This window comes from Anabrus simplex, chromosome 2, assembly GCF_040414725.1.
Source record: "Anabrus simplex isolate iqAnaSimp1 chromosome 2, ASM4041472v1, whole genome shotgun sequence".
NCBI classification, from domain to species: domain Eukaryota; kingdom Metazoa; phylum Arthropoda; class Insecta; order Orthoptera; family Tettigoniidae; genus Anabrus; species Anabrus simplex.
The window spans coordinates 133,080,346-133,094,701 of NC_090266.1; the positions used below are offsets into that span (position 1 = coordinate 133,080,346).

The following is a 14,356-nucleotide window of genomic DNA, read 5'->3' on the forward strand; positions in this document are numbered from 1 at the left end:
CAGCATCTAAGGACACTTTAATTCTCCATCCCGCGTAGTAGGGTAAGCAATAGTAATCCACCAGCGGTAAAAATTCATATAACCACATTTCAGCTGAGAATTGTAGTGTATATAGATACAGTATATTTAGATAGTTGCGTATCTTGCCTGCTATATTCGTGTGTATCTTTTGTGTGAATCTAATAGAGCATAGTACTAATAATAACCTGTCTAAGCATTTAGCTTTGTTCGTAATCTTTGAGTACAGTAGTTCTTGCAAATTTCAAACTTGCAATTTTCATTTCTGTTTATGCTTAGTAGTGACATACTGTACCGGTATTGTAATTAGGATACGTCTGAATGCAGTTTAAACTTATTGTAGTGTACTGTACAGTAGTATACAAGTAATATCTTATTAGAATTTAGCAGGCTTATTTTATTTTTGTAAAATATTTGTATAGTACCGGTATAGTAGAGGTATCTGCAGAAACTCTTTTACTAAAACGCTGTTGCTGTAATTAGGATAGGCTTAATTGCAGTTTAGATTTGTGTAATTCTTCTGTATGCCTTTCGGTTTTCAGTAATTAACAGGATAAAAATAGAGTTCGACTAAGTAGTATTGTAGTGTAGTCGTATATTAATAACCTTATTGTTGTGTGATCTTTGAGTACTATCCCAGATAAAATATCACTCCGTTAATTTTTTTGCACATAAGTTATTTTATTTTTCCTTTTATTTTGATATTTTTCTGTAAAGAATGGCTAAGGAGTTGAAGTGTAGGGACTGTGGGTGTGGCGAGGCATTGAGGGGTATGAGGGAGGAGATGGAGAGTTTGAGAGAGATAATTAGGATTCTCATGGAAGACAGGAAGAAAGATAGGCCTCCCTCAAACAATGTACAGGTTACAGTAGGTGTACAAGGGGGAGAGGAAGGAAAGGGGGGAGTTGTAGAAGATAGGTGCTCTAATGTTCTAAGGGGACGGAGATTGCAGGCTAAGGGCTCTATTCAGGATCAGAATTCAGGACAGGTACCTGTGCGAAATCGGTACGAGCCACTCCAGGTACAGCAACAGAGGGAAGATGAGGAACAGGGATCTGTTGATGAGATGTGTGGAAGTAGGAGGAAGGGAAAAGGTAGGAAAGGGAAATGTAGAGTAGAAGATAGGAAAAGACAGGTGAAACAGCGTCAAGGGAAGGAGAAAAGGGAGGAGGAAGTAGCTTCTTCAGCTATCAGGAAAGATAGGGCTGACCAGGAGGGGAGGGGATCAAATGAGCTGGGTAGTGTTGAGGCTCTGGTCATGGGGGATTCCATCGTTAGACACGTGGGGAAAGTGTGTGGAGGAAAGGGAACCAGGGTAGAATGTTATCCAGGAATTAGGTTGAGGCAGATGTTGAGGAAAGTAGAAGAGAGGGTGGAGGGGAAGGGGAAGGTGGTAGTGTTTCACGTTGGCACCAACAACGTAAGGCAAGCTGATATAAGTACCAACATAGTTGGCGATGTGTGGGATCTGGCAAATCCAGCACGGATGAAATTTAAGAAAGCGGAGATTGTTATCAGTGCAATTCTGTGTAGGAGGGATACTGACTGGAGGGTGATTGGGGATTTTGGAGTGGGTATGTGGGAAACTGGGAGTGATATTTCTAGATCCTAATGGGTGGGTAGGAAATGGGGATCTGCGCTCAGATGGCCTTCACTTAAACTGCAGTGGTACGTATAAGTTAGGAAATTTGTTTGGAAGGGTAATAGTGAGGTACATTCAGAGAAACGGGGTTGTCTAGGGAGCCGTGATAAGGGTACAGAGATCTGGAAGTCAAGTGGGGATGACATAAAAATGTAAGTGGGATTGAATCAAGGTGTCGTAAAGCTAATGCAGTGAGCTCGCATTTGCGATCAGCAGTATTCTGTAAGGAGGAAGTCAGCTCCCAGACAAAACTATCTTTACATCGGTCTGTTTTCAGACCAACTTTGCTTTACGGGAGCGAAAGCTGGGTGGACTCAGGATATCTTATTCATAAGTTAGAAGTAACAGACATGAAAGTAGCAAGAATGATTGCTGGTACAAACAGGTTGGAACAATGGCAGGAGGGTACTCGGAATGAGGAGATAAAGGCTAATTTAGGAATGAACTTGATGGATGAAGCTGTACGCATAAACCGACTTCGGTGGTGGGGTCATGTGAGGCGAATGGAGGAGGTTAGGTTACCTAGGAGAATAATGGACTCTGCTATGGAGGGTAAGAGAAGTAGAGGTAGACCAAGATGACGATGGTTAGACTCGGTTTCTAACGATTTAAAGGTAAGAGGTATAGAACTACATGAGGCCGCAACACTAGTTGCAAATCGAGGATTGTGGCGACGTTTAGTAAATTCACTTAGGCTTGCAGACTGAACGCTGAAAGGCATAACAGTCTGTAATGATAATGTATGTATGTATGTATGTATGTATGTATGTATGTATGTATGTATGTATGTATGTATGTATGTATGTATGTATGTATGTATGTTGAACTGTAGAAGTACTGTAAAGAAAGGAATAGAATTTAAGTAATTTAATAGATATATATTTACCACATATTGTAATAGGAGTTGAATCATGGCTGAGAAATGATATAATGGATGCAGAAATTTTCTCTCGGAACTGGATTGTGTATCGTAGAGATAGGATAGGAACGGCGGGAGGGGGAGTATTCATTCTGGTGAAAGAAGAATTTGTAAGCTACGAAGACGTTAAAGATGAGAAACATGAAATTCTAGGTGTAAGGCTCATTTCTAATGATTATAGGCAACTTGATGTCTTCGGAGTGTACAGACCAGGAAAGGGTAGCGCTTATGCTGATTCAGAATTATTTGATAAGATAATCAGCTATGTGGGAAACGACATGGAAGGGAATGTGATTGTAGCGGGGGATCTGAATTTACCAAATGTCAGATGGGAGGGAAATGCGAACGCCAGAAAGCATGACCAACAAATGGCAAATAAGCTAATATTGGAAGGACAGCTGATTCAGAAAGTGATGGATCTAACTAGAGGGAAAAATATCCTGGACGTGGTGCTGATAAAACCAGATGAGCTCTATAGAGAAACCAAAGTAATAGATGGCATTGGTGATCATGAAGCTGTTTTTGTCATAGTTAAAAATAAATGTGTTATAAAGGAAGGTCTTAAAAGTAGGACTATTAGGCAGTACCATATGGCTGATAAAGCAGGCATGAGGCAGTTTTAAAAAGTAACTATGATCGGTGGAAAACGGTTAAAAATGTAAACAGCCTCTGGGATGGGTTTAAAGCAATTGTTGAAGAATATGAAATCAGGTTTGTACCTTTAAAGGTGCTAAGAAATGGTAAAGACCCACCTTATTATAATAGAGAAATAAAGAGACTAAGGAGGAGGTGCAGATTGGAAAGAAATAGTCAGAAATGGCTGTGGAAGTAAGGAGAAATTGAAGGAACTTATTAGGAAATTGAATCTAGCAAAGAAGGCAGGTAAGAATAACCTGATGGCAAGGATAATTGGCAGTCATACAAATTTTAGTGATAAATGGACGGATATGTATAGGTATTGTACCAGTAAAACAGCCCAACTTTATGAATTAATGTTAAAATTTGCATGAAGTAGCTCTCAGGGCAATACTGGGCGATTTCTAGCTAGGGCTTGTTACAGGAGGCAGGGTCCTATCTACAAGAAAATTTTAATTAGATTGAATAATAGTTTGTTATTCAGAAAATGCATTTTAAAGTGGACATCGCCTTATTGTTGATAGTTGCTGTCTTCAACATCGCCTTTTGATGACCCGTGCTCCCAGTTCACCAGGCTGAACGGGGCTGGAACGCGTTCTGGAAGTTGCCGATATTACGTTGAGATAAGGCTGGATCACCCAGGTTGGTTTGATATGGGTTTGAGTCTTGAACTTTCGACGTTCTGGATGATCTCCGATGATGTTGCGGGGTAATCACTCGTCACATAACTTACACGAGTGTCCAAATTTACACAGTCCCCCAGCACTTTGGTTTAATAGCACTGTTTCATTTAATGTGGTTGGGATATGCCTTCGAATTCACTCTTAACTCTGTAGATAGAATTTTCAAGTTCACTAAAGGTGAAGATGCGGGTAGCATCGAGATTGGAAGAAAATAAGCACGGTTCATGAATAGAAATAATGAATCTGAAAATTGTTGATGCACTTGGCACAGTTCATGGTGATTTTCCACTAAATAAAGTAGCACTTGACATTGAAAGAAATGTATGACTGCTCTAGAGTTTATCAAAGACACTGCTGTCAGTCATGAAATAATACTAAACATTTTTACGAAGAAATAAGGTTGAAGTGAAAAGCACAGTTCATTGTTAGGTGCACTTGACATTAAATAAAATAGGTGACTGTTCGAGAGTTTATGAAAGACACTGCTGTCAGTCACACACGAATAATTTACGCACTGTTCAGAAGTGAATACACAATTTTGTTTGAATTGGATAAAGAACACAGTTTGAGTTCGGAGTGAAACCTTGGGGTCGTAGCACACGATTATGGTAATCACTTGCATTAACATTCATGTGAAAGTTCAAACACTTTCATAAATACCTTTTTTTATTAACGAAATTACACTGACTGAGATTAAACGAAAATGTCACAGTTAATACTATAACGTAGTAGTGTGACATTGAAATTAATGATATGTGTTCAGAGATTAAGCTCTGCTGACTGATATTTAAAAAGAAATATCACAGTTCATAGTATATCGCAGTAATGCCACATTGAAATTAATGTTGATTCTGAGACTGTTTCACACAGGTAACGTGGTAATAAACTCAGTTCTACAAGAAGAAATTAAGTTATATCGAGAAGTTTCTACATGCGCACAGAATATAAGTTCGACTTGACTGTTGTTACCTAAGTCCAATACACGACTTTTCATAATCAGAGTTCAAACACGCGCACAGATTATAAGTTCAGCTTGATTGATAGACTCAAAGTCCATTATAAAGACTTTGTTGTACATTTGAGTTCACACGTGCACAATTTATAATTTCAAAACGCCTGTCAGATTTTAAGTTCCACATGAAACCTTTGAATGTTCGAAGATAGCCTCTGTCAACACTTCGACGAACACTGCAGCGTGGAGAGTCAGACTGGACACTCAGCTATGACTGTGTGATCAGGGTAAAGTGAGCTCTTTTTATATTCAGTTTGGGGCTCCTACGTCATCAGATAATGTGATCTCTTTGAGGCTGATTATCTCGAGAATCCCTCGACGGATTTTCTCGAGATTCACAATTTGGGACGTTCATGTTATCCTCTTCAGAATGACATATCGCTCAAGTCGTTGTGATTATTATTATAGAACTTTTAATTTTTTTCAGTCGAATGTTCGCGAAGGCGTGACGTTCATATCCAGAACGTACCAGGCCATGCAGGCTACACGTGGCGTCAGGCGGGTAGTCTATACTGTCCCTGCAGCTACGTCACACACTCAGCAATCGCTGGCTCGCCTGCTCGCTCCTACAAACGTAAACAAACCAAGTTCACTCTGAACGTCTTGCGCGACGAGGAAGTACAATTAATAGTAAAAAAATATGGCATGTACGTGTCGTAACCGGTACAGTAATTTAAGGCAGAAACAGGTTCCAAGAAGGACATTCCAGGAATAATTAATGAACAAGGGAAGTGCGTATATGAGGATATTCAAAAGGCAGAAGTATTCAGTCGGCAGCATGCAAAGAATGTTGGTTACAAGGATAATGTCCCGATAGAGGAGGAGACTAATGCTAAAGAAGTATTAAAATTTACACATGATAACAATGACATTTACAATAAGATACAAAAGTTGAAAACTAGAAAAGCGGCTGGAATTGATCAGATTTCTGGGGATATACTAAAGACAGTGGGTTGTAATATAGAACCATATCTGAAGTACTTATTTGATTATTGTTTGCTTTAAAGAGCTATACCAGATGAATGGCGAGTTGCTATCGTAGCCCCTGTGTATAAAGGAAAGGGTGATAGACATAAGGCTGAAAAGTACAGGCCAGTAAGTTTGACATGTGTTGCATGTTAGCTTTGGGAAGTCATTCTTTCTGATTATATTAGACATGTTTGTGAAATTACTAACTGGTTCGATAGAAGGCAATTCGGTTTTAGGAAAGGTTATTCCACTGAAGCTCAACTTGTAGGATTCCAGCAAGATATAGCAGATATCTTGGATTCTGGAGGTCAAATGGACTGTATCGCGATTGACCTGTCTAAAGCATTTGATAGGGTGGATCATGGGAGACTACTGGCAAAAATGAGTGCAATTGGACTAGACAAAAGAGTTACTGAATGGGTTGCTATATTTCTAGAAAATAGATCTCAGAGAGTTAGAGTAGGTGAAGCTTTGTCTGACCCTGTAATAGTTGAGAGGGGAGTTCCTCAGGGCAGTGTTATCGGACCTTTATGTTTTCTTATATATATAAATGAAATGAGTAAAGAAGTGGAATCAGAGGTAGGGCTTTTTGCAGATGATGTTATTCTTCATAGAGTAATAAATAAGTTGCAAGATTATGAGCAACTGCAACATGACCTCGATAATGTTGAGATGGAGAGAAGGCAATGGTACGTTGATAAACGGGGTTCAAAGCCAGGTTGTGAGTTTCACAAATAGGAAAAGTCCTCTGAGTTTTAATAACTGCGTTGATGGGGTGAAAGTTCCTTTTGGGGATCATTGTAAGTATCTAGGTGTTAATATAAGGAAAGATCTTCATTGGGGTAATCACATAAATGGGATTGTAAATAAAGGGTACAGATCTCGGCACATGGTTAGGAGGGGGTTTAGGGGTTGTAGTAAGGATGTAAAGCAGAGGGCATGTAAGTCTCTGGTAAGACCCCAACTAGAGTATGGTTCCTGTGTATTGGACCCTTACCAGGATTACCTGATTCAAGAACTGGAAAAAATCCAAAGAAAAGCAGCTCGATTTGTTCTGGGTGATTTCCGACAAAAGAGTAGCATTACAAAAATGTTGCAAAGTTTGGGCTGAGAAGAATTGGGAGAAAGAAGACGGGCTGCTCGACTAAGTGGTATGTTGCAAGTGATAAATATCATTATTAATCCATATTGAAGATACTGAATGTAGGATGCTAAAGGGTTTTATTGTGTCACCTATTCAATACATATACATTTTTTTTAAACACTTAGGAATTTATTATTATTTCCTATTGAGACATGTTTCGCCCTTCATTGAGGGCATCATCAGTCATAGTACCTTCTCAAGGCAAAAATCAGGTACCTGATTGGTAATTAAATTGTAAACACTAAGATACAAACTTAAGATGTTACAATGGGAAAGTCAAGAAAAAAAAAAAAGAAAAACATGTTCAGTGATAATACAGTTAAACAATATATGTTTATAGACGCAGTAGTCGGCACCAATGCGTAAAATCACAGGGTATTTAGCAGAATCCAGCAGTGGTGGTCTGAAGAATAATCAACGCTACTCTGTTATGAAATCATAGGAAATTATAAAGTTTATACATATATTTACATGGAGACAGATAAGGGAGAAAGGGTATAAAGTGTCTAGCATCAATGTTCATATACATATATTTACATGGAAACAGTTAGGGAAGAAAGGGTATAAAGTGACTGGCGTCAATGTTCATACACTAATTACTGCCGTTGGTTAAACGATTACAGGTTGACAGGGTAACTATACAGTAATTTTACGATAACCAGTTGAACAGTTGAGAAATTACAAGCTTATAGTATATATTTACAAGGGAGCAGCTTGGGGAGAAAGGATACAAAATGCCTGGTATCAAGTGAGTCCTGTTGTTTTAACCGTTTGGCCGCTGGTTGACGATTGCAGCATTAACACTATCAGTAATATGCAGAGTGGTCCAACCTCAGTTCATAACCATAGGGGGCAGGGAAAACTATTCCACCGCTTATTCAAGAATGTCAAATGAGGTTCTATAGGCGTAGTTATACTGGAAGTTGTCTGGTTGAAGTCCCGGGTTCATGAATATGGCTCAATAAGTACGTTGAATTTGGTTGGCATGGATGGAGACTCAATGGGTGTCATTGAGTACACAGTTTATTATGAATGGCAACAATGATGGCAGTTATTTTTTGATAATTGTATTTTTTAGGGAATATGTTGTGGGTTAGAATCTTTCACTTTTAGTTCTGTTAACTCCCCTGCGAACCATGTGACCTTGCCGCGGTGGGGAGGATTGCGTGTCCCAATGAAACAGAAAGCCGAGCAGCAGCTGCAACCATATCGGATGGGTATCTGTTGAGAGACCAGACTAAGGAATGGTTCATCAAAAGGGGGGTAGCAGCCTTTCGGAAGTTGCAAAGGCGGCAGTCTAGATAATTGACTGATATGTCCTTGTAATAATACTCAAAATGGCTTAGCTCTGTTGATACTGCTACACGGCTGAAAGCAACGGGAAACTACAGCCGTAACTAACTCCTGAGGACATGCAGCTCTCTCTGTATGAATGATGTTCTGATGAATGGCTTCCTCCCGGGTAAGATATTCCGGAGGCAAACTAGTCCCCCATTCGGATCTCCGGGTGGGGACTACACGAGAGGGGGCTATCATCAGGAAGATGGATACTGACATTCTGCGAGTCGGAGCGTGGAATGTTAGAAGTTTGAATCGTTGTGGTAGATTTGAGAATCTGAAATGGGAGATGGATAGACTAAAGTTAGATGTAGTTCGTGTAAGTGAAGTACGTTGCCAGGAAGAACAGGATTTCTGGCCATGCGACTACCGAATTATCAACACAAAATCAAACAGAGGAAATGCAGGAGTTGGTTTAATAATGAATAAGAAAATAGGGCAGCGGGTAAGCTACTATGACCAGCATAGTGAAAGAATTATTGTCGTCAAGATAGACACCAAACCAATGCCCACCACAATAGTGCAGGTCTATATCCCTAATAGCTCAGAGGATTATGAGGAAATCGAAAGAACATATGAAGAGATAGAAGATTTAATACAATATGTAAGGTGATGAGAATCTAATTGTGATGGGAGACTGGAATGCAGTGGTGGGCCAAGGAAGAGAAGGTAATACAGTAGGAGAACTCAGATTGGGACATAGGAATGAAAGAGGAAGTCGGCTGGTTCAATTCTGCACTGATCATAATTTAGTCCTTGCCAATACTTGGTTCCAACACCACAAATGATATCTGTATACGTGGACGAGACCTGGAGACACTGGAAGGTATCAAATTGACTTCATTATGATTAGGCAGAGATTCAGAAACCAGGTGTTGGATTGCAGAACTTTCCCAGGAGCAGACGTGGACTCTGACCATAACTTGTTGGTCATAAAATGCCATATGAAGCTGAAGAAATTGAGGCAAGGAAAGAATGCAAAAAGATGGGATCTAGACAAGTTGAAAGAAAAGAGCGTGAGGGATTGTTTCAAGGAACATGTTGCAAAAGGACTAAATGGAAAGGCTGAAAAAAACACAATAGGGGAAGAGTGGATATTTATAAAAAATGAAGTCAGCGGGACTGCTGAAGAAATATTAGGAAGGAAGAAAAGATCAACTAAGAATCAGTGGATAACTCGGGAGATACTAGACCTGATTGATGAACGACGAAAATACAAGATTGCTAGAAATGAAGAGGGCAGAAAAGAATACAGGAGATTAAAGAATGAAGTGGATAGAAAGTGCAAGGTAGCTAAGGAAAACTGGCTGAAGGAGAAGTGCAAGGATGTCGAAGGTTGTATGGTCCTAGGAAAGGTAGATACTGCATACTGGAACATTAAGGAAACCTTTGGAGAAAGGAAATCTAGGTGTATGAATATTAAGAGCTCAGATGGAAAGCCACTTCTAGGGAAAGAAGACAAAGCAGAAAGATGGCAGGAACATATCCAACAGTTGTATCAAGGTGAAAATCTAGAAAATTTGGTTCTGGAACGAGAAGAGGCTGTTGATGCTGATGAAATGGGAGACCCAATTTTGAGGTCAGCGTTTGACAGGGCTGTGAGTTTCCTAAATAGGAACAAGGCGCCTGGAATTGATGACATTCCCTCTGAATTACTGACTGCCTTAGGAGAAACTGCATGGCAAGGCTATTCCATTTAGTGTGTAAGATGTATGAGAAAGGAGAAGTTCCATCCGATTTTCGGCAGAATGTTGCTATACCTATTCCCAAGGAAGCTGGTGCTGACATGTGTGAAAACTATCGCACCATTAGTTTAGTATCTCATGGCTGCAAAATTTTAACACGTATTATTTACAGAAGAATGGAAAAACAAGTTGAAGCGGAGTTGGGAGAAGATCAATTTGTCTTCAGAAGAAATGTAGGAAGACATGAAGCAATCCTTACTTTACGTCTGATCTTAGAGGATCGAATCAAGAAGGACAATCCCACATACATGGCGTTCGTAGATCTAGAAAAGGCATTCGATAATGTTGATTGGACCAAGCTATTTAAGATTCTGAAGGTGATTGGGATTAGATACCAAGAATGAAGAATTATCTACAATATAAATATCGGTCTTCAGTGATAATCGAAAAAAAAAAAAAAAAAAAAAGAATGCAGCAATCCAGAAATTAGTGTATGAACATTGACGCCAGTCACTTTATACCCTTTCTCCCCTAACTGTTTCCATGTAAATATATGTATAAACTTTATGTATATGAACATTGATGCCAGACGCTTTATACCCTTTCTCCCCTATCTGTCTCCATGTAAATATATGTATAAACTTTATAATTTCGTATGATTTCATAATAGAGTTGGGTTGATTATTCTTCGGACCACCACTGCTGGACTCTGCTAAATACCCTGTGATTTTACGCATTGGTGCCGACTACTGTGTGTATAAATATATATTGTTTAACTGTATTATCACTGAACATGTTTTTCTTTTTTTTTTTCTTGACTTTCCCATTGTAACATGTTAAGTTTGTATCTTAGTGTTTACAATTTAACTACCAATCAGGTACCTGATTTTTGCCTTGAGGAGGTACTATGACTGATGATGCCCTCAATGAAGGGCGGAACATGTCTCAATAGGAAATAACAATAAATTCCTAAGTGTTTAAAAAAAATGTATATGTATTGAATAGGTGACACAATAAAACCCTTTAGCATCCTACATTAAGTGGTACAGAGTTCGATAGTTGCAGTCGCTTAAGTGCGGCCAGTATCCAGTATTCGGGAGATAGTAGGTTCGAACCACACTGTCGGCAGCCCTGAAGATTGTTTTCCGTGGTTTCCCATTTTCACACCAGGCAAATGCTGGGGCTGTACCTTAATTAAGGCTACGGCCGCTTCCTTTCCCCTCCTAGCCCTTCCCTGTCCCATCGTCACCATAAGACCTATCTGTGTCGGTGCGATGTAAAGCAACTAGCAAAAAAAGAACCTTTAAGTGGTATGTTCCGAGCTGTCAGCGGAGAGATGGTGTGGAATGACATTAGTAGACGAATAAGTTTGAGTGGCATATTTAAAAGTAGGAAGGATCACAATATGAAGGTAAAGTTGAAATTCAAGAGGACAAATTGGGGCAATTATTCATTTATAGGGAGGGGAGTTAGGGATTGGAATAACTTACCAAGTGAGATGTTCAATAAATTTCCAATGTCTTTGAAATCATTTAAGAAAAGGCTAAGGAAAACAACAGATAGGGAATCTGCCACATGGGCAACTGCCCTAAATGCAGGTCAAGATTGATTGATTGATAATGAGCTCGCCGACAATTTTCTTGGATTCACTGATGAAAACGAGGGCTTGATGATCAAAGATATCCTGAAGACTATTGAAAATAACATTCATTTTGTAGAAGTGGATGAAAGTAACATTGAGGAGTTGAATCATACTGACGATGTATTGCCTGGGCATCACATTTTAACTGATGATGAAATAGTAAATAAAACCGCGAACAGGAACTCGGCAGTCAGCTGCGAAGTGACGAGTGAAAATGAGGGGGATGGGGAACAGGAGTGCGTCCCAAACCATCGCGCACCGCTTCAGACCGCACTGGAGTCGGTTGAAACGTTAATGGAAGACAATACAGATTTTTCAGACATTCTTGTAATTAGAAAGCTCAGAATGGACATGAAGAAGAAAATAAGTTGTAGGAGAGTGCAAAGAAAAAGTAACTGATTTTTCTTTAAAGCAGGTTAAATGACACCAGGTAAATTATTTATGGTCTGCTGGTAATTTAGGTGAATATTTCATAATGTATTGTTATAGCTTTGACTACATTTTGGTTTTAAAGAAGGTTTAATGCACTGCATTTTAAGGTTATATGATACGTATTTTATGTACTTTAAAGTCTATAGAATTAGTAGTATGGATTATTCGTTTTTTTTATTTATTTATTAATTGTTCATCCACTGGCAGCCCACAGAACTACTTCCATAGGACGAGTCACACGTGCCTCTTGACGCACACCAGCAAAGTACAGTACGAGACATCGGTGACTCGTGACGCACTCACACTTCATGTCAACAGTGTAACAATAGCAGTGAACGTGTGAACTGAGTGGTATGTTTCAAGCGGTCATTGGAAAGATGGTGTGGAATGACATTAGTAGACGAATAAGCTTGTATGGAACTTTGATTGATTGCTTGATTGATTGATTGATTGATTGATTGATTGATTGATTGATTGATTGATTGATTGATTGATTGATTGATTGATTGATTCTGGAGAGAGGTGGCTTCTACTGTATCAGATTTTATAAAATATTTCAACAGTATTTCAACAGCAGTATTTTATGACTGCACAGGCAAGCTTCTAAAGATCTTTCAAGGTTCGGTTCCATCTATGTTTGCAAATGTTTGTTTTTCTTTTATGGAATTGATACATTCCCAACAACTGGAGGTCCGACTAGCACAACTCTGTGCAGTTTGTTGTATCGCAAAACCTTGTTCCAAACATAGAATGTATTTCAGTCCAAATTAACACACGTCCCATCTTAGACCAGAATATTCTGTTTTGCTGAAGAGAATCTATACATACTCCTGTGTGCAAGGTGTATTTTATAAAATACAAAATATGATTTTATAACTATAAGGTTCTTAAAGAGGTAATGATAGAATTGGCTGATGATGATGATGATGATGATGATGATCTTCAGTCTGTCGAAATTAAATTATGAATAAATTTATGAACTTCCTGAAAAAGAAAATGTATAACAGAATTATATCTGAAAAAGAACCAACTTCATTTTCAGGTATAATTAGTTAAGTTTTGACAGACTGGAGAATCTAACAATTATAAATTAAGTAAGTTGAATCTGAAAAGAATGGCTTCGGATATCACAAAATATTATTTTTTCATGTTATTACCTTTAATTACGAAGGCCATGAACTCTGATTTAGCTTCATCAGTTTGATTTCACTTCAGATATCTTCCACTTAGCCCTCGCATGCTGCAGCTGTCGGCATACATCTGTCTCCCTCACACATTTTCACTGAATATTGCAGGCATGGGGGAGAGCCACCACTATTCTCGTGCACTTGCTTTTCTCTAGGTTGTCATTGTCATATACAGAGAGAACCATGGAAAGGAACACTCAATAGAATAAACACAATGACAGGCCAGTAGGGGAAGGAGGAGTCTTAATCTCATTGTTTGTCCCTTTCCATTGCTTTTCTATGGAGTTACCTTGAAAGAGACTCCTATTTCTTTGTGAATAGTTATAAAATTGAAATAATTGCAAGTATTTTTTGTGTATTGCTGTCTTATGTGTATGTCTGCCTAGACTTCTTCTCTGTAATTTTCTAATTCAGTTTGGTTTCTGTCTATTTCAACAGCAGTATTTTATGACTGCACAGGCAAGCTTCTAAAGATCTTTCAAGGTTCGGTTCCATCTATGTTTGCAAATGTTTGTTTTTCTTTTATGGAATTGATACATACAGACGGAGTAAACAAATTCAAACATGTTTCGGCTTGTTTGAGCGATCTTCAGTGAAAAATAAGGGGGGTTGAAATAATTTACATAATACAAGTTAAAAATGCCAAAATAAGGCGGGTTGAAATAATTTACATAATACAAGTTAAAAATGCCAAAAAACATAATGAAGGAATAAATGAAAAACAAACAAAAGAGAGCCTAGACAGAAACTAAATTAGCACAAATGGATACAGATGGAAATGAACAATAGGTGCACATGGTGAGGTTGCGGACCTCATAGTTTACAAAATATTGCTTTTGTAACAATGACAAAACAGGTTGAAATCACTGTTGAAAGTTCAGGCAGAATCATCCTTGTAGAAATCCATACTGTTTAGCATCAGTAAAATATTTTTTGAAAAAATAAAGAAAAACAATGACCCTTCATGCATGACAACATAAGGCAGATTTACAATCAACAGCACTTGTTTTCTTAATTAAAAAAACCATCATTACCTGAGTCTAGGTTTT

At 38.6% G+C, this 14,356-nt stretch overlaps 1 protein-coding gene across 2 annotated transcripts in view; it reads left to right on the forward strand.

Annotated features, from left to right (window-relative positions):
* The window catches only part of rush (rush hour), a 321,395-nt gene that overhangs the window by 112,327 nt on the left and 194,712 nt on the right, over window positions 1-14,356 (forward strand). The gene's annotated exons all lie outside the window — the stretch shown is intronic.